The sequence below is a fragment of the Hydra vulgaris genome, chromosome 13 (genome assembly GCF_038396675.1).
Source record: "Hydra vulgaris chromosome 13, alternate assembly HydraT2T_AEP".
NCBI classification, from domain to species: Eukaryota; Metazoa; Cnidaria; class Hydrozoa; order Anthoathecata; family Hydridae; genus Hydra; species Hydra vulgaris.
The window spans coordinates 38588855-38594507 of record NC_088932.1 but is presented as its reverse complement, the minus strand read 5'-3'; the positions used below and the strand labels follow the sequence as shown (position 1 = coordinate 38594507).

Below are 5653 nucleotides of genomic sequence, written 5' to 3'. Positions count from 1 at the left end.
AGTCAACTTTCCAACTTGCTTTCCAGACAACCCGAATCATCTACCTTCTCTACTCGACTTATATCTTGTTTCTGATCCTAGTCAGTGCTCAGTTTCTCCACATTCACCCTTAGGTGCTTCTGATCACAGTTTGATCTCTCTAAAACTAATATCTCATTCTTCTTCATCACCTGAATCCCCCTATTATCGAACCTCTTACAACTACACTAAAGCTGACTTGGATTATTTCCGTGATTTTCTTCGTGATGGCCCTTGGGTAGAAACCTTTCGTCTTCCTGTCGACGAATGTGCTTCTTACATAACATCGTGGATTCAGGCTGGCATGGAATCTTTTATTCCCTCTCGACGATTCCAGGTCAAGCCTCACTCTCCTCCATGGTTTTCTTCACACTGTGCTGCTGCGATTGCCAAACGAAACTGGTACTTCCATATTTATCAGCAAAACATTTCTCCAGAAAACAGACGTCTGTTTATTACTGCTAGAAACAATTGTAAGAAGGTTTTGTCTAATGCCAAAACCCGCTATTCTCAGGTCATGAAATCTTGTATCTCATCTCAAAAATTAGGCTCTCGTGACTTCTGGAGAATCTTTATTAATATCAATAATAAGGGCAAATCTATAATTCCACCTCTCTTGTATGGTTCAGACTTTGTCACCTCACCTAAAGACAAAGCCGAATTGTTTGCTAAAAACTTTTCATCAATATCATCTCTTGATTCCACTAGTTGCGTTCTACCTGATATTGCCAACAAACAGGTTGATCCATTGCTTGACATTCATATCACTCCAGCATCTGTATCTAAAGTGATTTCCTGCCTAGACTCTTCTACAGCTTGTGGCCCGGACAACATACCTGTTATTGTCTTGCAGAAGTGTTCTCCGGAGCTGTCATCTATACTCTCAAAACTATTCAACAAGTGCTTATCAGAGTCTTGTTTTCCAGCCTGCTGGAAAGCGGCATCTGTTATCCCTATCTTCAAAAATTCTGGAGAGCGATCCGATTCGTCTAACTACCGTCCCATAAGTCTTCTTCCTATCATAAGCAAGGTTTTTGAATCTTTAATTAACAAACACTTAATTTCTCATCTTGAATCTAATAACTTACTTTCTGACCATCAATATGGATTTCGATCTTCTCGTTCTACAGCTGATTTGCTAACAGTAATAACTGACAGGTTTTATCGTGCATTAGATAAAGGTGGAGAGATTAAGGCCATCGCTCTTGACATTTCAAAAACTTTTGATAAATTTTGGCATGCTGGTCTTCTCCATATGGTTTCTTCTTATGGTGTATCCGGCATCATCTTTAAGATCATTGAATCCTTCCTTTCCAATCGTAGCATAAATGTTGTCCTCGATGGACAACACTCTTCTTCTTATTCTGTAACTTCAGGGGTTCCTCAAGGTTCTATCCTTGGCCCTATACTCTTTTTAATTTACATTAATGATCTTCCAGATATTCTCACATCTAAGGTGGCATTGTTTGCTGATGATACTACCATTTATTCTTGTCGTGATAAGAAACCATCACCCTCTGATTGCTTGGAGGGGGCATTTGAGCTTGAAAAGGACCTCACTTCTGCTACAGCATGGGGCTCACAGTGGCTGGTGAACTTTAATTCAGATAAAACTCAATTTTTTTCAGCCAATCGTTATCGCAATATTTTATATCTTCCTACATTTATGAACGGTGATGTACTTTTTCTGTGACTGTTCCTAACTGCTCCAAAAACGCTTATTCGTCCAGTTTTTTTCCTCGAACATCAGCTCTTTGGAATTCGCTTCCTTCATCTTGCTTTCCTGATTCATATAATTTGCAATCTTTTAAGTCGTCTGTCAATCGTTATCTTGCTCTACAATCTTCATCTTTTCTCTTTCAGTAACTTCCAACTTTAATTAGTGGCTGCTTAATTAGTAGCTTAACTCTCTCTCTAGGAGAAATTATCTTTTCTCAATTTTTTAAAATTTTTTAAAATTAGTAACATAATCTTTAAAGTCATAAAAATGTTCACCATGAAGATTAGCATTTCTATTAAGTATTAAAAAATCCTATTTTTATTGAACAGAAAAAGTATTAGTTTGTAAATTTATAGTTGAGTTTTTCTCATTAAGGCGCATTGCAGGTGGAGGATTGTCTGATGTAAATCTAGTAGAGAAGATATCAATAAAATTTTGATCAGAATCTGATGGATTCGTTTGATAATCAAACGACTCTATAGCAGCAACTCTAAGATGTTCATCCACCTTTGCACAATTGTAACATCTTTGACTTCGCTCATTATATACTTTATTGCTCATTTCTTTTATGTGTTAAGCGAAAAACTTGATAAAATTGTTAAGATATAGGTACCTTCACAGTGCTTTTATATTTAACTTAAGTCTGCTATAAAAAAACTATTTAAACCAATAGCATTTCAGATAAAAGACAAGGGTTCGCAATAAAAAACCAACGTGGGTCTAATATGAGCAACCCATCAGTTATAAAAATGGTATTATTTAATAAGCGGCCCATATAGGTCTCATGTCGAATCTTTTACACAATCACATGCGTTAAAGGTTCGACGAGCAATTTTCTCTCATAGAAAAAGATATGCAAACTTGAATTTTTCTTTAAAATTAACTGGGCATGAGCCCTAATAAGCTGCAGATCTAAAAAAAAACTTATAGAAACTTATTAAAGAAAAAAAAGTTCCCTGTTCCAGTTTTTTTTTTTTTAGTAGAAATTTGTAGAAGTTATGAAATATTAAACATTCATCGTTAGCTCAAAACAAAGATTTATGTATATATATATATATATATATATATATATATATATATATATATATATATATATATATATATATATATATATATATATATATATATATATATATATAATGAAAAAGAAGTCTTTAATGGGTCTTATCACAGAGCACCGTGGATGAGCATCTAATAAAAAATTTACGCCGCATTTCTAACCGGAGTCGCAAAACTTTCCTAGAGGTGGGGTTTGAACTAAGGATCTTTTGATTCTGAGGCAAGTGCGCTACCAATGCGCCACGGCTGCTCTATTATCTATAACACATATATAAATACTTTTTTTTATAGCTTTCATTGTAAGCAATAAGTATAGTTTTTCTATTTTTATGTAGTTATTTTTCTACCTCTTACTAAAAAATATTAAAGTAAGGATTAAGTACAGAAAAGGTCGCTGTCGAACAGATTCCCAAAACCTGTATTTTACAGATCATTACAGCTATTGTAAATTACTCGTAGTCACTACGAACTTTTTAGAAAATTTTAGATACTTGTTTTAGATATTGAAGATTTTATCTCTCTTATTACTTTACGAATCTCTACATAATCGATACATGAAGAATCGTCTCTCTCTAATCGTATTCAAATCAAATACAAATTTTTTTGTGTATGAAAAAATGCAACTTTATACAATATATTTTAAAACTGATAAAACCAAAATCAGCAAAAATACAATGTCTCGTAAAAGACTTGAAGATTTAAATAAAATTCTAAAAAAGGTTTAAAATTAATTCAAATTTGCATGTATTAGAAGAGACACGAGGACACACACTTGTAGTAATAACCATTACAGTTCTGATCAGTCGAACATTGCTTTCTTCCAGAAGAATCCTTATTTGTCCAACACCACATAAAGCCAAGCCCCTAATAAACATACATTAATATAAAGTGGGATAGAGTGTGGGGAATAGCGGAAGAAGCAAGTAATTAACATCATAGTAACAAAATTATTTAAAAACTATTAAAAATGTAAACCACGCAATCCTCATTAAAATATTATTGATGTTTCCGCAATATAATTGCACTAAAGTGATGGGAGAAAAGTAAGTTATTAATTAATTTCTTTGTTCCACTTCACCTCTCAAAAAAACTTTTTGTTGGGGTATTTTTAAAAATATAGTTTTTACCATACATTAATATTGACACAGGAAACAAAACGATATATGCTAAATGGAGGGGGAAAATCTTCCTATTTAACGTTTTGGGGAATTCCAAATATGTTTCGTTGAGGAAAACAAATATCTTACATTACAATATGCCCAGCAATTTGATTTATAGCAACCATATTCCACAGTAAACCCACTTGCAGGATTAATTCCTTTTAATGTTGCTTCTGTAACTATTATTGATGCAAAAAGAACTGCGACAAAAATGATACCCATTGCAATATCTTTGTTTTAAACCTACATTAAAGAAATATTAAATTTATCTTATATACAAAGTTATATCTAAAATAACGTATGAAAAATATATTGCATATCTAACTTATAGAAAATAAATTTTACAAACTGTTTTACAACCATAAAATCTAGGTTTAAACAACTAATAACAAAATACTTTCTTAATAAAAACTTCATTAATGCTTATTGATTTGGATTAATTTATCAAAAATTTGAAACGTCTGTTTAAAACGAACGTAACTACGTTAAAATTAGATTTAAAAAAAATTGATAAACTTAAAACATTTTATAACCAAAATTCAGAGTAAAAAATAGATAGAAAAGAAAAAAGGCTAAGCACTAAAGATTCTTAAGTTTCAGTAATAAATCAATGTGTTTATATATATATATACATATATATATTTATATATATATATATATATATATATATATATATATATATATATATATATATATATACATATATATATATATATATATATATATATATATATATATACATATATATATACACATTTGTTTTTGCTTTAATTTATACTATTTAGATATAACTATACCTATGAGCATCCGTTTTTAACGTTGAAGAAAGTAACATTCAAATGACAAGCGAATATATAAAGTTTTACCGACTCATATCCAGTACTCTTACAACGACTTTAAGTAATACAATAGAAAAAGAGAAGATAACATACAATAATAGTACAATACATAATTTAATTTTCTACTGCAATAATACTTTGATGGGATATAACCTCATCAAACATAGAAATCATATATATATATATATATATATATATATATATATATATATATATATATATATATATATATATATATATATATATATATATATATATATATTTATATATATTTATATATATATATATATATATATATAATATATATATATATTTATATATATTATATATATATATATATATATATATATATATATATATATATATATATATATATATATATATATATATTTATATATATTTATATATATATATATATATATAAATATATATATATATATAATATATATATTTATTTATATATATATATATATATATATATATATATATATATATATATATATATATATATATATATATATATATATATATATATATATACCCTTAAATTAATAATATAAACCCCTAAATTAACTGAAAGGGCATTTTAGACTTTAACTGAAAACCGAATTTGGATTTTATAAACAAGTTTAATTGAATGAGAAATTCGGAATTTTATATCGAATCTTAACTGACCTCTCATGCATTAATATTATTTTTGACTCTGTAAGATAAATATATTTCTAATATGTTTTCTTTTTCTTTTTTTTTTTATTGTATTTATTTTTCCAAAGGCCAAAGGGGTCACTTCAGTCAAAGAGGCTACTTTTTTATTTTATTTTTTTAATAACTTTTTTTAACAGTTGTTGCAAACCTCT

The 5653-nt window shown here is 28.8% G+C and overlaps 1 long non-coding RNA gene across 1 annotated transcript; it reads right to left on the bottom strand.

Annotated features, from left to right (window-relative positions):
• Positions 1-3421: 3421 nt before the first annotated feature.
• On the bottom strand, positions 3422-4197 carry LOC136090204 (uncharacterized). Its single transcript, XR_010643254.1, has 2 exons — positions 4045-4197; positions 3422-3661 (listed from the first exon to the last, which is right to left on the bottom strand). It is a non-coding gene; the product is annotated as an uncharacterized LOC136090204 (long non-coding RNA).
• Between the last annotated feature and the right edge of the window lie 1456 nt (positions 4198-5653).